At 36.4% G+C, this 22,668-nt stretch overlaps 1 protein-coding gene across 1 annotated transcript in view; it reads left to right on the top strand.

Moving 5' to 3' along the window:
* The window catches only part of TAFA5 (TAFA chemokine like family member 5), a 357,620-nt gene that overhangs the window by 4,021 nt on the left and 330,931 nt on the right, over nucleotides 1-22,668 (top strand). The window lies entirely within an intron of this gene.

Here is a 22,668-nt window from a genome sequence, read left to right as displayed (position 1 = left end):
ATATTTCCCATAACTCTATAGTTCTGCATTGTAAGTGCAAGTTCTTTCACGGTAATAAGAAATGGGAAGAGGAAATGTTCTCCTAATTAATTATTTCTTTTGCTTGCAGAATACAAAATAAGAACATAGTAATGATGAAATACTGATAGTTTCTATGAAATGACTGATTCTGCAGTCTACCATTTAAATCTGTGGAATTTCTTGAGCAGAAGAATCAAGCCCTTAGCATAAATAGCAAAAGTCTCAAGGATTTTGCAGCGTACCATACAAAATGCAGATAATTCCCATGAAAAATATTGTATGGACTTCACCTTAAATTGTGTTCCTGTTGTTCTAAATTGAGTGGACGCTGCTCCTTTGAGAAGCACCTTTTCATTGTCCTGTTCTGGAATTGCTTTCAGTCTAGAAGACACAGGCTGTTATGGTCTCTAGGTCTTATTGTCCCCTTACGTTATTTGAGACGGCCAGCAGGGATGGCAGTTAGCTGTGACTCTCACCTGGACACCTCTCCAACAGGAGCTACCATATCATCGTGCATTGGCTACTGAGCAGCTCTTAGATGATAAACAGTCACTGCTGATTTATGTTGGACGCAAACAAGTCCTCTCTGAATAAAGGCCTACAGCTCCTGTTACTGGCCCTATATCATTCAGATTGCTTTCTCTTGTTTTTTACAAATGAAAAAGATTTTTTTTTTAATCTGTCCAAACTGATCTGTAATGTTATTGTGTTTTCTGCAAGAATTATTGTGCTTGTATTTTTCCCAAACTCCACAGACAGAATGAATGTGACATATAGAGCAACTGTCATTATTCAAACTTTTTTCCAGTCTAGTTTGTGTATAGAAAAATTAACGCTTTGATGACATTAAATAAGAAAAGCTAGGTATTAAAATTTTGTCTCTTTATATAACATCCCAGCAGTGCCTTTTTAAGATTCATTTTTTGAATTAAAATCAGTACTTTGAACTTAATGGCCTCTACAACATACTACCTGTCAATGTAAGTACCAAACTGACATTGAGATTGTCTCAGCAGTTACGTTGTAGTCTGTCCAGATCATGTATTACATAGAAGTCATTGGCATCATCATAAGAAATGTCTTTTTACTGCTTTTAATGTTGAAGTCAACACTTTAAGGCTAGGTAAGCACCATTTACAATTTTCAAATGTATTTGAATTCTGGTAACTCTTACTTCCATTGCAAGTATAACCACTGGTACTGATGGATGTAATGGGAAACGGGTAGGAAGGGCGAACTAGAAAGAAATGGGTATTTTCAGTGTAGCAAGGGAATATTCTGTGTCTTTCAACAAGGTTGACAGGAGACAAATTGAGACCTCTTTGACTTGCCTTTTTTTCCTCTGGTTATGCAATGTACTGTATTGTTCTTACAATATACTATGAAAACAGAATTGGGAGCATGGAGTAGAGCCCCACTGCTCCAGCTAAGTGTGTAAACGTGGGCCAGATTGTATCTTCTTTTACTGCAGTCCCATTAATCTTTCACTCATAGCTTAGTGACTCCATTGAAGAAGTGGTAGTAAATCCATCACTGGGTTTAGCCTTGTGAGTGGGTATTTCCCCACTCATTCTTCTTTGCTAGAAGCTGGGGGTATGAAATCTCTCAGTTTTTAGATGTAATTTAGTGCTTTCTTAGCAAGTGATTTAACCATAAGGCTATTATGTGAAAGAAACACACTGACAGCTAGTCCAGGGTCTGGCATGCCAAATAATTTTTATTAGAGGTGTACCTTGAATGTTGCCAGTAACTCAAAAATGCACTTCAATACTGAACTATGTACAGAAGTGTCAAATACATAGGCAAATCGAGATAGCATTGATTAACTACAGCCTTCCTGGTCTTCATATTCTTTGTTGCTAAATTCAAACCAGAGTGTTTTCATGCTTAGGCTCATATTTGACCAGGTGTGTTTTTCTGCTGTTCGGTTGGGGATTTGTTTAGTTTTTTTTTCCTCTGTTTAAAGGGAAATTACACTGCTTTTTGCACAGATGGCTGGCAAAATTGCTATTGTAGATGTTTTGGGAAGTCATCTCTTCATGGATATGCTTTTATGTTAGCCCTGCAAATAGGAAAATGTTATACGGTGACTATTTGAAAATATATGAACCGTATTTAGAGTATGTTTTTCAATACTCTTGGTGTAGAGGTTTATTTCAAAGATTTTGTATATGTTTTTCAATAAATGGACTTTGGCTATAGTACAGGAATCACAAGCATAACGGTAGAGGGTTTTGCATTCACATGAGGATCTATTGATCTCCTGAAGATTTTGTGGCCTGTGTCTTAGTTCGATCTCTGGATGGACTGCTTCTTTTGACATCTTTCTTCAAACACTTGATTGCTCTCAGATAACAGGAAAGTATCTCATCTAAATCTCATGTGAGGAGCATAACTATTTTTCTAACACATTTCTGTGCAACAGATAGTTACTCGATATCATCCTGGTTTTGTGACTTCTAGCACTTTTAAGTGCCTGCGGCCCGGTACAGCAATAAGAAAGTTACTTCTCTAGAACAAAATGTTATTTATTTTGCTAAATGATATGCTGTTGATGGAGAAAACATTAACTATACCTAGAGAGACCTCTAGCTACTATTTTTCCTTTGGTTGCAATACCCTTCAAGGCTTTAGGTTGGTATGACTTATTTTTAGTTTTGATGTTCTCTTCCTCATTCCCTTGCAGCCCAAGTTAAGACAGCTGACTCTTGTCTTTAAGAGCCCCCCAGCACTGGCATCTTCTGCTCTTCCAACATGAGTGTTTTAACAGGGCAGGATCTTACAATATTTTTGGAATCACATATCTGGCAAAATAAAGCTTCCTTCTGTCTTTACCTGTGACTGAAAGCAGCAATTTGAGCTATGACCCCATTGTTTGGTTTGGTGTTTTGAAGGTCCAGAACTGGGACTGTCTCTCGTTTTGTTTTGTGTAGAGGTTAATTCCTAAACATTGTTAACAGATGTACTCTGTTTGTATTTTGTGTACCAAAAGCTGAATAAAAGCCCAGAGCAGAATGCCTAGGAGATTGGTAATGTTTCAAATTGCAAGTTATGTTGGTTGGACTGATTCCTGATTTTTCATCCATTGTAGAGAAGAATTGTAGTGATTGACTGTACTCAAGCACAGCGGTAGAACCTGCTGGTTGCACTAGCTGACAAAGCTGCATCATCTGAGAGAAAGGTGCTTAATTCTTACAGAAATGAGAAATTACTATATATGAAAAAGAATTTTTTTGTTTCTGAAATCTGTCAAAAAGTAAAAGGGAATTCTTATTGTGTTCTTGTTAATCATGGTTTAATTTATAGTGGCACTTACTTTTGTTCTTAGAACTCTTTTGTTCCTGATTATCTTAGAACTCTGATGTTGACAAATGTGTTCTGAGAGATGATACACTGACAATATGAGATACTGTTAACCCCAAATGCCTGTATCACTTTCGATACTCTCAGAGGTCAGTATCCCTTTTAGTGGAATATTTAATTTTTCCATTGAACTACACCAGTGCAAAGTTTGGCAGAACAGCTTAGCCAGATGATAGAAGTGGGTTTAAGCTAAGCTCTTGCAATTTTCATTAAATGATTCAATTGCAAGCAGAAATATTGAAATGCTGTGGGAACAGTGACTTTTAGCACTTCTGGCAAAATCCAGAGGAGGCCCACAAGACTGATCAGGAGGCTGGAAAACCTCCCGTATGAAGAAAGGCTGAGAGAGTTGGGGTTGTTCAACCTGGAGAAGAGAAGGCTACAGGAAGACCTTGTTGCAGCCTTTCAATATATGAAAGGGGCTTATAGGAAAGATGGAGAGAGCTATTTTACCAAGGCCTGTAGTGACAGGACAAGTGGCAATGGTTTTAAGATGAAAGAAGGTAGAGTCAGATTGGACATAACGAAGAATTTTTTTTTATGATAAGAGTAGCGAGAGACTGTAACAGGTTGCCCAGAGAAGTTGTGGATGCCCCATCCCTGGAAGTTTTCAAGGCCAGGCTGGATGGGGCTTTGAGCAACCTAATCTAGTGGAAGGTGTCCCTGCCCATGGCAGGGGGATTGGGCTAGATGGTTTTCAAGGGTCCCTTCTATTCTATGATTTTTGGTCTCTTGCTTTAAATTAAATAAAATACAAGTGTAACAGATATTGTGAGAGGTTACCTGTTACTGATAGCATTCTCTGGTGTTACAGAAAGGGTTTACCAGTTGCTTATTTTTTTGGAACCAAAATGGAATTTATATTTAGTTAAACCTTGGATAGACGTTTTTCTTCTGTGCAACCTAAAAGAAATGTAACTTTTTCTATTATTTTTTGTATAGTGAATGAATTCCAAAGTAATTCTGTATATAGGCTCGAATCATAAAAATATAAAAATCTTTTCTGAATTGAACTAATGTAATAATCTGAGTTAATGATCATTTTATTGAAAAGTATCAGAAAGGTGTTCTAGAGCTTTTTCTGCGTACACTGTCAGTAGTGCTTTATTGAAAATTCATTTTAAGATGAGAGTATATATGTGTTTGAGTATATATGTGCTCAGTAAAAAGCACGTCAATATTTAAAATAAACCCAGGAGACTTCAAAAATTGTTCTCAATTAATGTAACTTAAAGGTGGTAGTTTCCCTGAAATTACCTTCTATAAGGCATTTGACCTCACATGTCTTTGTATATCCTAATACCTAGAATAGTGATTCTTTGAACATACCGTTTTAAAGAATTTTCACAGATGTTTTCCTTTTAGGTTATTAGCTCCACCTAGAAAAGAACAAACAGATATGGTCTGGAACTCAGATCCCGTTGACTAACAAATAGTTTCAATTCCATCTGAATAGGCCTGTTTTTCCTTACATTTATTTATTTAGTCATCTAAATTTACCATAATCTCATTTTAAAATCGGTGGAAACAGACATTTTTATAGAGCAGTTCATGAGACCTGTTTTAGATACATGATGAAGTTTGAGGCAAGTTGTGCTGCAGAAATGCTTGTCTTTGTTGACTAAAACGCTGATTAGACAAGTTGCTAAGATTTTTAACATATATATTATCACACTAATCTAGTCCTTCATTACAGCATCTTTAGAATGTTGCTTTTCTTTTTGTTTTCAAGGCCCACACTTAATATTGAAATGTTTAACACCAAGTAACTGATTCAGTATTTCTGTAAGGAAGAAAAAACGTAGAAAAATAGGCATGTGATACAGATTCATACAGATTCATTAAAACTGTAGGTCAAGATGCTGAACTATTGCAGCAAAGCATTTGTACAAATTGAGGGATGTAGTTGGCATAAATTACTGGGATCTTCTGAAGACATCTTTGCAAACAGCTTGTATCCTGAACATTTTTTGCAATGTGTTTTGTCTTACTGTAAATTCTCCAGTTTCTTTGCCAGTATTTTCACACTCTGGGTACTGTAAAAATACTGTATTTCTCCGAAAAGTTGGAAACTGGGTGAATTTTACGAGTGTACCAAAGGTTTATCATTCTTTGTCTCATTTTTTAAGCCTCTTCCATATAAAACAGTATTAAACACTTTTGCACCGTGCAACCTTTTATAGTGTGATTAATACATTTGAATCACTGTCATCTAGTAGTGATTTAGGTAAGAAAAAGTTTATAGGTGATCTATGTGGACATATATAAAAGAATCTGCAGGGGCAAAGAAGACTAGAAATACTTGCCTTGAATATAAGAGTAGATAAAAATTGCACTAAGCATTGAAGTGCCACCCCCTTCAACTCCTCCTGCCCTTCCTTCTCCCCTCATCTGGAAAATAAAAGCTATGTATGAAAAAAGTTTGTTATGTGGTTATTTTTGGTAGGATATTGGGCTTAATGACCCGAGTGGTTCTTCCAATTCTAAGTTCTTCAGCTAAGTGCTATTTTTACAGTCCTTTTTGATCTGGAAAGATTTGTTGCCTTCCATACCTCATTCTTTTATCAATATGTTTTTGTTCAAGGAGTATATTGCTGCTATTCACCTTTTTCCATGGTATATATCTTCATCGACATTTTTTGTCTAAAGGCTGGCCAAATCTGTTAGTGCTGCCTGTATAACTAGAGATCTCTACCTTAATCCTGTCTATAAATGTGATTATTTTCTAATATAATCTTCTTTACGATGCCTTACCCAAGGGGCTTTTTAACAGTTTATAGTATTATGTAGGCTCCCTTTCCCATGCTTTTGCAGAGTTCTGTAAAGTGCTGCTGTGAACTCTTAGGGTGGTAACAAGTTGCATGAGCTGCCACTTGTAATCCTGATAAATGGATTTGAGGTATTTCAGATCCAATTCCAACAAATTAGTTTTAAAACAACTTATAATACTTGAGTTGGTGGCATTTCAAAAGTAATTCTTATGAAACAGCTTAATGCTTATCTTTTTCCATTTTGACATTTGACAGGAGTATAGGTAAACCAGTGTATTCTTTGGCACAAATACTACATTGACTTCATAAGACTGGCATCATACTGAGGATATGTAATGCCAAGAACTGTTGCTCAGATAATTTATCCCTATATAGAGGAAAGGGATGTCCTTCAGAATCCTCAGTTTCACTGAGTGAAACTTTTCCTCCTGATATTTTAATAGAAGCACAGATGCAAAATAAAATGAAGCAACTACCCATCTCATTGTTTTAGTTAATTCCCTGAAATTTATAGGGGATTTTTTGTCTCCCTCAAAGACCGAATTTGTAGAACTCAAGAAAATATTTCCTACATTACCTTATTAGAGCACATTCCCAATATATTTCACTGCCTTTCCTTTCATTGCTTGTAGTAACTGATGTCCATTTCATTCCTGAGAGCTTATTTTAGAATTTAGCGCTTCGTGTTGGCATGGAGTCCCAATATTACTTTTCTGTATTTTTCAGTTTTGCTTTCTTATTTTCCTTATCTAAGGTCAGGTGAATTGGCCCTACTGTTTGTCTTGCCACTTTGTGAAGTGCTTTTCTGTTACTCCGTCTGACAAGTACAGCTATGTGAATCATGGTTTGCCAGTGACTTCTCAGACAAATTAACTTGATATATGTGTAGAGACTTTTTCTTCCAACTGCTAGATCTGCAGAGATTTGAGAGTTGGGCTTGGTTGTTTTTCTTCCACATGCATCAGGTTCTCTGAGCCCAATTATAAACTCTGTGATATGGCACACTGTAGACTTACATGTATCTACCTTATTAGAACTTAGTAAACTGGCAGTGCAGAGATAATATAATACATCTAAAGTTAGAGTTTAATTTTTCTTGTGTCATTCTAAATTATTTTAAAAGTATATTAAAGCAACAGATGTGACTATGCACAGAGGGTTAGAACTGAACTGTTGAGAAAAAATATGCTTTCAGTTTCATTGCATGTAATTTCAACAGACATTTTGGGTTGCCAAGATGCCGGAGAGCCCTGATAGATATGATGGGTAAACATCATTTGTCATGACAGGGGCATCTAAATTTCAGGTGCATGTTAATATTACTTACATCACATATGTTTTCTGTGACAAAGGATACCTATGTTTTGGCTGGATAATATGCATTTTTCCAGTTGTGGAACAGGAACAGCTCTCTTAAAAGTGGGTGGCAGGAAGTTAGAACTTAAAGCAGAGCTAGTTTGGTTTGGCCTTTGTTTGAAAGGGATGGTCACATAAAGCATATGGAATGAAAATTTCAGAGCTCTTCTGTAAAGTCAAAGAGCAGCGTTTCTAAAGTATGCTTTCAACAAATTTCATGTTCTTATTTTGCTTTCTGGTTTGCTTTTCTCAGTGTATATATTTCTATAATGCAAATATTTATTCTCAGGATGTAACACTGTAGCTGAACTTACCTAATCAAAATGTAACATTTTTTTCCCACATCTCTAAGTTTGCTGATTTTTTTTCCCCCCTGAAGAGCAGAGATAGTGCCATGAGTTTAACGGGTTTTTTTTGTTGTTCTTTTTTTTTTAATTGGAAAGTAATAGGGGAACCTTAGTTAGAAGAAAAAAAAAAGTATACATTTAAAGAAATAAGAGAGGAAGTAACATTTTGAATTTTGCTTGCTGAAATGTTGAAAAGAATTGGAAGTTGGGTATTAACTTTGATTTGCAGATTTTGACAGCATTTCTTTAAAAGTCAACAGAGCACCTTTCAAATCAGGTACAACCCAATTTGACAACTGTCAGAAAAAATTCTGTCCTTAAAAAGGGAAAGCTTGTAAATTCACACCGAGGCTTGTTTGTGTGCTGGTTGCTTTTCCTCTTACCTACATCCCAGGACTGATTGATGTATAAACACAGAGATACACATAAGAGAAAACCACATGATACTCTGGATCATCCGTTTTAGTTTTGCTTCATTGGAAGCAAATGTATAATACTGGTTAATTTATATCTTCTCTGGAATTTTTGAGAGGAGTATTTTGTTTATTACTTTAATCAGTAAATAAATGTAATGTTTTTTTCTGTGGGTCTTTCTTCTAAGATTATATCAAAACAATTAAATATTTAAATATTGATAACAGCATTTCTTTCTAGGGCTGTAAAATAAATAGCTTTATTGGTCTGTAGGGTATGATACATGTCTATGGCTGCAAATAATTTAAGGAAGGCTAAGAGTTGGGTTGAGTGCTTGCTTTCAGGTAGTGGATTCTGTGCCGAGCCTTGTCTCTCTTTGTCTTTTCCATGGGCACCTGAGTCTGAAATGTTACTGCTAGTCAGGAAGCTGTACTTGGTGAAAGGGAGAGCATCCCCTTCTGTGTCTTTGCTTAATGCAAGAACTGCCATAGTGGACGAATTAAAGCTGTTAGCAAACTGTCAAAATATTAGTTCCCCACATTGGTAGTATTTTAGCTGAGAGGCAGGAAAATCAAGATCTTACGGAATGTTTATTGGCTAACTCATTCAGTTGCAGTGCACACCAACACAAATCTTGGCCAGGAGGTTAATCCACTGTTGCAGTGCTTAGCTCTGTAAAATACAATAGTGATAACCATAAAAATCTATTTGCTTTCACATTGAACGTGGCTGTTATTGGGACTGTACTCAGGCAGAAGGACTGTTGCTTGATACATCTAAAACCTACATATATGAATAGTTGATATTATTCCAGGAAAATTACCATAATGTTTATTTCCTGAGAATAAGGATTTTGAGCATGTTTAAACACACAAAATGAGGAATGATTTATTGTCTAAATGAGGACTGATTTATTGTCTGTAAACAGATGAAAACACTCCTTTTAAATCAATTGCAGATAATGAAAGAGAATTAACAGTGAAAACACAGTCTTTCTTTTTTTTTCCTGGACTTGGAGTTAAGTTGACTGTGGTGAGCTTCCACATGTGAAATTCTTGCAAATGCCATCAAAATATCTACAAAACTCTATCTTTATCTTTTTTCAAATCTGCCTGATTATTTTATTTGATATTTCTTAATTCTATTTAAATTAAGTATACAGCTTTGTGAGAACCTGACAGCAACCAGCCAGATTTCAAAAGGTACTTTTGAGATATCACTGTCAAAATTGGCTTTGGTTTTCTGTTAATTGAACTATAACATTTGGAAACTTTTTCATGTATATGTAGAATTTGTACAAATACTGAAAATTAATATCTTTTGTTCCTAGAATGTCTTTTTTAGAGGGTGATTCTGTCTATACTTGTTAGGGTACACATAAACACAGCATAAAGCTCATTTTATAGTATTTTTTTTCTCCATTGCCTGGCTAGTTTCTATACTAATAAAAAGCACATTTATGTAAGATGAAGAATATCCATGAAGAATACTGATCTTACACTAACAACATGTTTCTAAATGTAAATGCATTTTCTGTGTATATTTTCGATAACATTGAAAAATAGTGGTTGTGGCATGTTTTTTTGCAGGACTTGCATCCGTTATTTTTGTCTTTGATAGAAGACTTATTACCTCGAAGAACTTAAACTATTATTTTTTGGAGAGAAGGGAGTAAAAATCTATGAAACGAATTCTTGTGAACAGGAAATTTGGCTGGTAGATGAATCAGGAAAAAGAAACAGTCTTTTTAACACTTCAAGTATGAGGTACAGACTCTAATTTTGTGAAACTCAAAAACAAGTGCCAAGGAGTTTTATGGGTCCCGTTACCTTTCAGGTTCATAAAACACTACCAACAAGCATGTCCCTCTTTCTCTTCTGTAGAATAAATAGCTCAATTAATTTATAGAAGTCTTTCTATTTTGTCTGTAAAAGAAGAAAATTAGGGGAAAATTATCTGAATAAATTAGGTTTGTATTTTATTCCATTAATCATGTGGGAATTAGTATCACAATGATGCTAATACATAATAAAATTTTTGTCTCTTACACTTCATTGTCAAGAATGGCAAACTTAATTGTTTTCTTGGAATAGCAATGCTGTTAGAAGTTACTTTCACAGACCAGTGTAGGCCTTTGAAAGTTTGAACTGGACTTTGTACACGTTTTTATTGCTTAGTGGATGTTTTATGCTGCTGAGCATGGCTTTTTGAATTTTTTCTTGTTTGGAGCTTAATTTCCACATAAAAATGCAGTTACCTATTCCTTCCATACGTGCAGCCCAAATCTGCAGATATGAGTAACCACTTTACCAGGACCAACCCATCCTAAAAAGCAGGTAAGTTCCAGTAAGTCTTAGATGAAAGCCAGGGGGAGATTTTTGGAGATAGCTATACCAAAGCTGCCAAGGCTGTTAGAATTGATACGACTGTCTTCCTTTTCCCTGTAACGCGGAGGTCATCCAGCAGAGCCACAGGTGCTGTCTCAGACCAGTGGCCTGGTCTGAAGCCCAGCTGACAGGTGGTGTTAGACAGGAGGGGTTTTTACTACTTTATTGAACACCTTGCTTAGAAAAAGGTCATCAGATTTTGGCCAGCAGCTGGGAACACGTCCAGCACTGGTGTGTCAGACTGTTTCATGGTTTAGTACTTTTAACACCAGCAGTCGTAATCAAAAGAACAGTCTTTCTGAGCTAAATAAATGTGATGCACATTTCTGTACATGCACATTAAAACTCAAGATCAGGGTCTTGTAACTGCATTTACAGAAAAACAATTACTTCACTAGTTAGAAAATACTGTGTCAGATTCTCTACAGGAAAATCATTGTTTAGAACCCTTTTCAAAAGAACAGTACACTTATTAAAATCGTAGAAAAGCTATCAATGTTTTCTTGCACTTGATTGACATGGGAGCAGAAAGAATAGGACAAGGCTTAGTCTTCACTGAATCATAGAATCATAGAATGGTTAGAGTTGGAAGAGACCTTAAAGATCATCGAGTTCCAACCCCCCTGCCATGGGCAGGGACACCTCCACTAGAGCAGGTTGCTCAAAGCCCCATCCAGTCTGGCCGAATCCCAGTGCGTGTTTTGTTCCTCAAGTATGTGATTCTCCACTGAGAAAAATTATGGCAAAGAGCGTAATAATTTGAGATCTCGTTTCATTGATCAAGTTGTTAGAACTTGCAATAAAACAGAGAGAATGACAGAAAGGGAGTAAGTGATTACTTTCTGTTTGTACTTTAGGCTCCCTTTTTCAACAGCTCCCTGATCCAGCTACTGTATTGTGTGAGTGACTGGAGAATTTATTTTCAGGTGGAATTAAGTATTCTTGACTGCTTATAGGTGTGAACAGGTCACCAGTTGATATTTGTAGTTAATTTTCATATTGATAATTGTTTAAAAGTCTTCTGAATCTTAATACATTTTATTTCAGTGCTTTGCTGGTACTTTTCTAAGAACCTATTGGCAAGAGCAATTATTCCCAAAATTGAAGCCATTTTTCACTAAAAATGATACGATTTTTTTAACAGCTACTTCTCCTCCTGCTTTCCAGATAGTAAAGTTAAGAGTGCAGCTGTTTCCTACTAAATGGAAAGCTTTAATAATTTTTTTTTACATATAAAATCAAATAGCTATTGCAGTAATCTCGGTATATAGAATTTGTTGTTTGGCTGATTTCATTGTTTTAGAACAAATGATTCAACCATGGCATCATTTGATACAACATGAGTCTGAGAGATTTTTTACTGAAGTCAAGGGTCTAAATAATATCAAAGAATGCCTTGTATCTAATGCTTCGAGAAACAAATATATTTAGGGTGCACATATCATATTTAACTTCCATTTTAAAATCCTACTGTTACATCAGAGTATAAGAAAAAGTGTAACATCAGTGGATGAAACTGAAGACTTAAGTAATAGAAAGGGGGCAAACTACAGTTAGACAAAGTACAACATTATGTGTTTATTAATTATCAGCATGAATTTCTGCAGTAAAATGAGATCTCATCTATCGTCGTTCAGGAATAGAGATCCTTGGCATATTAGTTAGTTGCAGGATAGCTAGTGAATCATTACTGGGATTGTGAAAAAGATGTGTGACCCCAAGGTGAATTAGAAACACAAGAAGTATTAATGTTGCTATAGACAGCATTGTTGAGACTTCATCAGCAAAGCTATGTATAATTCCCGTTATTCAGAAACTCATACTGAACTAGGCAAAAAAGTGGTTGGATGTTAGATGTTAGAGGAATGAAATGTCCACTCCAGAGATGAAGTTTAAAAGTGCTTGGCTTCTTTAGTCAACAACAACTGAGAGGTATAATAAGGTACATCAGGAGAATAAACAACAGAAAAGAAAAAAAAAAGGACAGAATTAGCTCAGGATTAAGTGGGTATACACTGACATCAATAAAGATCTCTGATTATCAGAGTAAGTAGGTTTTTGAATGTTCTTCCAGGGACACGGCCAAAAAAATTTTGGAAGTGGGATTTAATTCATTTAGAAAAATAATTTTAATACACAGGGGTCTGTGATAGCAAGGCACCAGATTTGATGACTTGGAGATCTGTTCCAGTCTTGTATCTGTCTAATAATATTGCTGTTCTTAATGTTAGACATTGGTGAGGTGGTCATATCTAGTTGTTTTTTTTTCCCAACAACCAGTCCGTTATATCACTCAGCTGCTCATTTTTAATTCAAGTTATTATATGACAAAGTTGTGCAGCATCTTGTCAAAACTATAGGCTTGAAAATTCCCCTAGCAATGTGTTTCCCAGACTGTGGGTTGTGCCCATCATGGACAAGCTGGTGACAGTGTTTATTAATAAGTTGCTTATAGGGCACATGCTATTTGTATTTGAGAAGGGTGGAACGTGAACTGTCTGCCATTCCCTTGAAGCAGAAGACAGATGCTGTAGCAGATTCTAAACCACTGCCGGTACTGATTGCCAGTGATTCACGGTGTAGATGGTCATATACAGTAGAATAGCCAGGCAGCAACATTTATTAAATGTTCCTATACCTGGGTATTTTTGTTTCCTCTGTACAAATTAGAGCAAACTGCAGTATCCAAAGAAAATAAAACTGTTTTACACCCCTTGAGCCTGTGGTTCTCCATCACTTCAAGCCACCATGACTTTGAGCTCCTGCCACATTGAAAGCCGTATCATGAAAGCGATCCAACATTTTTTTTCCTCCCTCTTCCTCTTTTGGTCAAATTGATTTTCACACAGGTATCTTCCTTGAATGCATAAGGGTGTGTGTAGGAACATGTGGCTGGGGTAAGGGAGAGGTTACACTTTCTGATAACAGACTGCACTAAAATTGTGGAATTGCCTGTGAATTACTGTCCATCTACTGAAATCTGTAACATGTTGCTTAGCTCCTTTGAACTGATTGACAAGGCTTTTTAAGTTCAAATATCGACTTAGAGCTGGAGTCTCTTCTATTCATCAATATTGTATGTCCAGTGGAAACATACTTATTCTTAGGACTTCCCAAAATGAGTCCTGTGAGAGATCCCTGACTTCTGAGTAACATTTGTTCTGTTGATAAAACACTTTCAAGTACCCTAAGTTGTCTGATATCATTGTTTATCATTTATGGGTCACAGCTGTATTTAGTTGAAAGAACAAATTTACTTGGTTGTATCAATAAGTTATTCAGCCCAATGGTCACATCGGTAGTCATAAATGGATACCTAGGGAAGTTTAAGGACAGCAGAAGGTTGTATGACACTTGTTCCTAAAGCCCTCCTGTCCCCTACCTGTTTTCTACTCAGGGAGTCCTGGGTAGGATGAGATCTGTAGGCAGTTAATAAATCACAAATGATTTCCATTAACTCTGTTTAGTATGGGTGTTGAGAAATGAAGTTGGGTTTTTGCCTCTTGTATTTCATGGGGTCACCAGACACCACCGTAACTGGTGTAATTTAGAATAGTACTATTATGCCATAAACTGTACCCAGCTGCAATGAGCAATGAAGCCTAAGAATCAGAAGAACACCTGTTTACTTCAAGTGATTTAATTATTTTTTTTCAGTATGACTGATAAGGCTGTAGTCCACTTTCTGCTCTCTTAGTTCATGATCATCACGTAACATTCTTTATCACATATGCAGCTGAAATCTGGCATAGGGAACGAGAACACATAATACTACATTTGAGAATACAAGTATGTGTGTTATGATGATGATGAGAATATCAGGCACTCCCCTACCAATAGTGTATTCTAAATCTTCTCCCTTTCTTTTGCTAAATTCAGAACAATATGTTGTGTGTTTCATAATGTATTTCTTATGCATCTGTTGAGATGAAATTCTGTTCTAGAGATTTGTTGGGATTTTTTTTCCACTCCCTCAGTTCAGAAACACCTTCAGGGGAAATAAATTTTTTTAGAGCCATAAAAAAAGTTCAGTTCTGTAAGAATTTGTTACAGCATTCATTTTTTTTGGAATAATAGTTTCAAAGATGAACAACATGAAGTAGTTTCTAGCTAGGATTTTAAAGAATAATTAGGTCCCGTTGAAAGTCAGCAAGAGTGGAGTGGTGAACTTCATTAGGACTCTCTAAAATTGGGATTATGCAAAACTGCTTGAAATCTCTTTTCAACTCAAAGATGTTGAAATGAATCCCTAAATCCCTACTTTCCTTGCCTTCCCTCTGGTATTATAATGAATTAATAATAATGAAAACTCCATATTTCACTTGCCTAGTTGATCAAAGCAGTGGATTTCAGAATTCTCACTGGGCATATCTTTCCTTGCTGAAATGAGGACTGAGACTGACTTTAGTATTTTGACTCTTTAATCAACATGACTTTTATAAACTGCAATTTATTTCCTTTTAACCGACATTAAGATCTTGTGTTTTTAAATGCCATCATGTAGTCTTAACTATTTTAAAACTATTGAAATAATTTTAAAATTAAAATTCTGCCCAAAACTCTGAATTGAAGGAACACTTTAGATTATGACTAAATTCTTTCACTGAGTAAGCAGGTTTGAGTCAATCTAGAGGTGACAATTCTGAGTTAACATCTGCCAAGCACTGGCAGTAACGTAATACTTATGTGAAAGCTTATTACATTGACCTCATAGTCAATGGGTTTAAGAGAAACATCCTTGGTGAAAAATCACATCAGAAACGTTTTTTCTGATTGGCTTAACAATACTGTTACTATTAACTTTATAGTGTGCTACCTAAGGAATAATTAAACCAGATGGTGTGTTAAACCCAGCTGAAAGAATAAAGACATTTTTACTTTTAAGTTGATCAAAATTAGGTAAAACAACATATGTTCATGTGCATTATGATTCCTTTAACTACATATTAACTGCTTTCCTTAATATTCTTCCTGGTGATCTGAGAGCTCTGCCTCTTGAAAAAAACCAAGAAAACAATCCCTCTTTGAATTCTTCTTTACTGACTCTCCGGTCACTCATACCCGTGTGTTGCTTTGGTTTTGATGTAATTTAAATAAACAGGTTGCTCACTGCAGCATTCTCAAATTATGTGAAATTGAAATGCAGGCTATTTTGGGCCACATTCAAATTGTACAAATTGGGGCAGGTACATCCAAAAAAAGGATTTGGAGATTGCCTCTAAAGAAGCACAGTTTGCACAAATGAGCAAATTACATTTTATGCAACAGATGTTGAGGAGGGAATTACAAATACTCTAGTTCCTGTTATATTAGTCCTGACTTGCCACCATTTCTCTTTAGCAGTGCCATGCAGGGCTAATAATACAGAATAACACACCACATCACACACATTATGACTTAAGTCTCTCTGCTGCCCATGAACCAGAGCTGTGTTGCTTTACTCCCCAAAGCATAAAGCAGTGTTATAATTACCCTGGTCATACCAATAACTCTGAAAAGTGACACTGACAATATTTCCTTCTTGAAGGTTGCCTGGTGAATGGAATGCAGCTCATGGAAATATGTAGTCCCGTTGCCTGAACTGATATAAAATTGAATGAGTGGAAACACCCAAATGAGATTTATGATCATAAAGTATTATGGAATAATGTTTCATCTTCACATCTGCTCCTTATCCAGGTGCTGTTAAAAGCACTGCAAAAGATTCATAAAATGAAACTAACTGTATCTTGATTTTGTGGGGGATTCTGAATAATGGGGTATCATTACCTTGATCATTTTATGTGCTTCTGTCTTCCTAGTGTAAATGACTCCTCAGTCACAACTACCTGTTCAATCAACTAGCAGAATGTAGAGTTAACAGTGAATATCTCTTGTTGCAACTGGATGAGCCTTACTTAGGGTTTTTTGCTGGGAGAGCTTCAGATGGTTGAAATGAGAGAGAAAAATTATGTTCATCTATTATCTACAATTGTCTATTATTTTCTTCAGCCCTAAATTTCTTCTAGTTATAATGAAGTCCATAGCAATAGTATGAGTTGTCAATCAGTCTAATAAGGTTAATTTTATGAAGTACAGAGACTAATTTAAACAGAAAAGACCTTTCATCCCTTGTTTGTGTCTACATGAAGAAACAATGTGATAGAAGATAAATCAATATATTTCACAGGTTTAGCAATTTCCTATGAATATACCAAGCAGGACGTTTATATCAGTGTTTGTATCAAGGCATTTGTGACAGCAGAGTTTGCACATAAATAATCCATTACCCAACAAGTAAGTGTGTTGGTATTGGTTCATGGCAAAGAACTTTATTTTGTTGGATTTAATGTTCATTTAAGTGGAGGACTATCAGTAGCAGCTAAAGCTAAGCCTGATTCAATTAGTGTTTCAACTTGATTCTATGTAGGATGCTGCCACCTTAGTTTTTATTCTGCTTTGAACACTTGTTGAGTTCTGTGCCTTCACTAGGCTTCAGTCATATATAACACAAGACTGTTACAGAATCATAGAATCACAGAATGGCTAATGTTGGAGAGGACCTCTGGGCTCATCTGGTCCAACACTGCTGCTCAACCAGGGTCACCCGGAGCTGGTTGCCCATGATTATATCCAGACATTTTCTGAGTATCTCCAAGGGAGGGAGACTCTGCAGCCTCTCTGGGCAACCTGTGCCAGCGTTCAGTCATCCTCGCAGTAAAAAATTTCCAGAGGGAACTTCCTGTGTTTGTTTGTGCCCATTGCCGCTGGTTCTGTCACAGGGCACCACTGAAAGGAGCCTGGTCTTCTCTAGACCCTCCCCTCGGATATTTATATACGTTGATGAAATTCTCTTTGAGCCTTCCCTTCTCTGAGCTACAGTCCCGGCTCTCTCAGCCTTTCCTCATAGGAGAGATGTTCCAATCCCTTCATCATTTTCATGGCCCTTTTTTGGACTCTCTCTACTATGCCCATGCCTTATACTGAGAATCTCAGAACTGGACACAGTACTCCAGGTGTGGCCTTACCAGTGCTGAGTAGAGAGGAAGGATCACCTCCCTTGACCTGCTGGCAATGCAGGATACCATTAGCCCTCTTTGCTGCAAGGGCACATTGCTGGCTTATGGTCAAGTTGTTGCCTACCAGGACCCCCAGGTCCTTTTCTGCCAAGCTGCTTTCTAGCTGATCAGTGCGCAGCATACACTGGTGCACTTCTTGTTGAACTTCATCAGGTACCTGTCAGGCCGGTTCTCCAGGCTATTGGGGTCCCTCTGGAGGGCAGTAGAACCCTCTGGCATATCAACCACTCCTCCCAGTTTTATGTCATCTGCAAACTTGCTGAGGGAGCACTCAGCCCCATCATCCAGATTATTACTGAAGATGTTAAACAGGCCTGGACACACTGTTGACCTGGGGCTACACTGCTAGTTACTGACTTCCAACTAGGCTTTGTGCCACTGAGCACAACCCTCTGTCTGGCCATTCAGCTTTTTTTCAGTCCACCTTACTGTCTACTCCTCCAGCCCATACTCCTCACAGCTTGTCTGTGACAATCTTGAGGAAGACAGTCTTAAAAGCCTTTCTGAAGTTAAAGTAGACAATATCCACTGCTCTCCCCTTGTCTACCAAGCCACTCATTTTTGGTTAGAAAAGAGACCTGCTCTTTTCCTCAAAGATGGATTAATGTAATTTAGAACAGAGTTGAATAAGACTTGGAGGTGAAACTTTACTAGAGAAGGATGCAGAGTAAGCTATAAAAGGAAAGTAGACAATGCCAAATTCTACCTGCCTAGAAAGCACTACAAAATAATATCAAGAAGAAATGTTCTTTTAATGTAAATTGAAGAAATTTATGGTTTTAGCCTACTCAGAGTTTCATAGGAGTTGCAAAAGACTACATGGAAAATCTTTTCTCAAGTCTCCATTAAATTTGGCAATGATGATTGCTTTGAAAAAGCCGAAGATAACATGTTGTAGAGACCTATGAAATGAAGCAGTTCTTAGGGAGTCTTCTACTCAAATGCTTTCCTTTGCAGCTGGTGTCCTAGAGCACAGTTCTTTTCTTTTTCTGCTACAGATCTCTCTAGCCATGTCACAGAATCATGTATCTTTAGTGAGTTTTCAAACCAGTGTGGTAAAGAAATGCAAAATTTGTGAAAGAGCTACACATAAAATAAAAAATGATTGCACAAAAAAATGAGATTACACCAAAGTACAAAGTTTGTGTTTCGAACTATTTGCTTGAAATCAATCACCACATTTTGCAGATGTGCCCTGTAGAATAGGACAGAGGTAAAACTAATTAAAGCCTTCAGAAATTATGCTAAAACATATTCAAATTATTTCATAATTCCATATAACCCTCCTGGAATTCTCCATGAATATGAATGTATATTAAATTCAGCAAGATCTTTTTTGAAAAGTTTGACCTTGTTGTACTAGTCAGCAAGAAATCTTGCCCCTTTCTATCTTTAGTTATTAGCAAGAAACAGCAGTTCGTATTGCTAAAATATGTTGCTGCCGTGATCAAGGAAAGCGTTCAGCAGTCTGAAAGGAACAGGGTATATTCCAAATTTTTTTCACATTTACACACTGAAAGAGTTACCTATTTTTTTTTTTCCCAAGCTAGTTTTTCTCCCCTGCCTTAACCTTTTTAGTTTCTTTTATCAGTTCAGTTCACTTACTTAGTCTTTCTACTTGATTTTCCCTTTAAACCGTTTGGGATAAGATACTCAAAGATACAACACAACATTTTGTATAGAATTAAATGCTGCATAATTCTGCCCTTTATACTGTCTCAAGGTAATTCAAATGTAAACCAATAAATTCAGTGCAAGCTAGTTCTTTACAAACAAGTAATGCTGATTTCAAGCAGACCCGGCCTGATTTATGAAAAACAAGGTTGTTTTTGAAAGATGGTATAAAAGACATGTAAGCAAGAGGGAAAAGAGTAGTGCCAGTAGCAGACTGAATCTCATAGCATATCAGTGAATTGCATAGACAGACAAATTAAGGAGTTGTATCTATGCCAAGCCTGCTTTCTTACTGAAGGGGTCTTTACATTGCTAGTTGCATTGCATTAAATAGCGTGGTAAAACACTGCTGATGTTACAAATGCCAAACAAGCAAATCCACCAGTCTTAAGAGAACTGCAACTGTTAGCATGTCTTCTCTTTGGAATTTCGGTCTAGAATGAAGTAATATTTTTCTGTTTGGTTATCTAACTTTCTTCTCAAACTCCGTTTTTGAAAACTGAAATAGTGAGTGGATAATTGTTTGCTGGAGTGTGTTTCCCAGCAACTGGTACTGTCGACAGTAGTTTCCCACCTCACAGAACAATGAGATAAAGAGAAGAATAAATGCAGTGCTAGCATCAGAAAAATAAGAGGAATTAGTACAACTTACTATAGAGATATTTTATTCTTCAGTTCCAGGTATTCTGTTTATGTACGAGATAAGGTTGAGTTGGCAACTTGAATGCTAAATGTGTTTTGTTGATGCTTTGGATTAGAAGGCCTGGGGACAGCAAATCCTTGAATGACAAGCATGCTTCCTGACTTCCTGACATAGAAGAAGTTCAATCAAGACTCCACACAGAAGTCTTCTGGAAAAGAACTCACTAAAAATAAAAATTAAAAAAAAATATATGAAAGAAAAATCCTAATATATCTGAATTCCCCAGTTTGTCTGAAATGTCTGAAACAGCATCATTCAATTCATTCTATTCCTTCAAAGGTGCTGGAAATACTTAAGTGGTATGGAATGCTGTGGAGTATTCAAACCTAGAAGATAATATTCTCATTTGGTCTAACACTTCAAAATTGAGGTAACAATATAAAAAAAAATGCTCCTGGCGGAGACCAAGGGTCCAACTAGTCAAATATTCTGTCTCTGACAGTAGCAAGAGAACATGAAAGCCTGGTCATTTTCTGCAGTCTGGAGTCTGTTAGCATGATTTATTTATCCTGAGCATCTGTGTCCACAGTAGATAACCCAAGGCAATAACTTTTCATATGTATTTGGGTTTTCTGACTTCCATGCCTGTCTGAAGAGCACATTGTGATATTCCCCCATTTCTGCTAGGACAAGCACCAGCCTAAATATAACAAAGAGCTAAATTTGAGTTAAAATGTGGTTTGAACACATATTTCTATGTGTTCAATTACCCAAATATTTTGGATAATTGTGCAACTAGGAGAAGAATACCTGTTCTTTTTTCTGAATGAATATTCAACAGTTTGTTTTGTTAAATTTCTTGAGGTCTGATACTTTTAGCATTACCACAAAGGTAGCTCTTTCTTTAGCTCTTTCTTGACTAGAGATGTGGATAGATACATTCCTGAGACATATGCCTACAAGAAAATTGTATTCTCTTAAAAGAGCATAAACAACATGCCCGAGCTTCTTGTGTTAGGTCTTGTGTTAGGTCTTAGGTCTTGTGTTAGGTGTTGAAAACTGAATATTTTATGGTTTCTCAACATTTAACACAATTTTTAATATTGGTCAATTTAGAAAGTGGTGGAAACTTAGGTAAATGGTGTTTAGGAGAATTTGCTGTTTATTTTTGATTTGGCATAATATTCTAAAGCTAAGCAGGGTAGCTATGAAGTCCGTTTGATTTAAAGACACTATAAATAACTAGATTTTAATAGCTTTTTGAAAGCAACCCGTGTTTCCACCCCCAACATTGTTTCTTCTGTTTCTGGTAGTATCTGCAAAAATCTGTTCCTATGAAAAATGGAACCACTTCAAAGACAATTTAAAAGTGCTTGGTCTTCAGCTTTGTACTTCAGTATGGAAATACTGATACATACTGCCAGAAACACAGCTATAGCCAGCTTTATATTATAATAAAGAATCCTTCCACTCAGGAAGGATCACTGACTTTAAGTTCCAATGCAAGATTTTGCTTTATAATAACAATTGGTGTAATAACAGTTAGAGAGTTCTGTGTCCAGCATAGGATCCATCCTCCTATTAGTTAAACTCTGATAGAGAGGGATAGTGGATGAGCCTTTTCCCTGTGAATTTTTCCTTTGCAGGAGAAAGAAAATGTTACATATAGCCATTTGCATTATTGTTGAATTGCCATAAGCCGTTGAGAAACAACAGAAAAAAGATGAAATGCAGTCAGATTTCCAGGAGTAAGTTAAAATCTTGGAAGTTCCTGTCTCTACTTTGGTGTTAGAAACAGTACTTTAACAAGGTGCCCTAAATAAATTACTGCAGGTTACTTTAAATTTGAAAATTCACACTGAATCAAAAGAGACAGGGTAATTTTTCATTCACCCTGAAGTGTTATTTACTTTCTGAACTGGTACTTAAAATACTGATGTATGATGCCAAAAGGTAAATTATTTTGAGTTAGATTTAATTTAAATTTCATTGCTTTTTTTTTGTTGTTGTTGTTTGAAATAGAGGATTTGGCATTCATTTCTTTCCCTTCACTTTGAGGATTTTTCACTTTTAATAACTCTGTTGCCTAATGCCCTAATCTGTTTATTACACCTTAACTTAACTTGAACAATGCTGCTTCTATTCAAAATAAACAGATTTACTATGTCTGTGAAATAGCCTTATGTGTAGTAGGATGCTTTACCATCTAGAAAAGCTCGGAGGTTTCTGAATGCTTAAGAAATTATAATGCCAGTGGATTTAGCATTTGTATATCTGCAGGCTCATGCTTATTCAGTTGTACCAAGGCAGCTTAAGCTAATATCTAATCTTCTTATGGAATAGTTCTCCCTATAACAACAGGATTGTGCGTAACAAGCCTGAACAACCATTTGGCTCCAACTGTTGTGTGAAAGGGAGGGAAGGAGGAGTTGCTTAACTTTTTATTCTTTACAAAATGTCTAATTACCACTATCATTGCATATATAGGACAACCCAGGAGTCATGCTGTGATGCCATATACTCAACTCATAGGAACTAAGAAGTCATGAATAAATTATTCAAAATTCTCCACCTTGATGCTGTCCTTTATGTCACTGTTCCATCAAAAGGAGAAACAGGCAAAGGCACAGAAAA

This window comes from Numenius arquata, chromosome 2 (assembly GCF_964106895.1).
Source record: "Numenius arquata chromosome 2, bNumArq3.hap1.1, whole genome shotgun sequence".
Classification (NCBI taxonomy): domain Eukaryota; kingdom Metazoa; phylum Chordata; class Aves; order Charadriiformes; family Scolopacidae; genus Numenius; species Numenius arquata.
The sequence above is the reverse complement of the archived record's forward strand: the minus strand, read 5'-3'. Positions and strand labels throughout refer to the sequence as shown.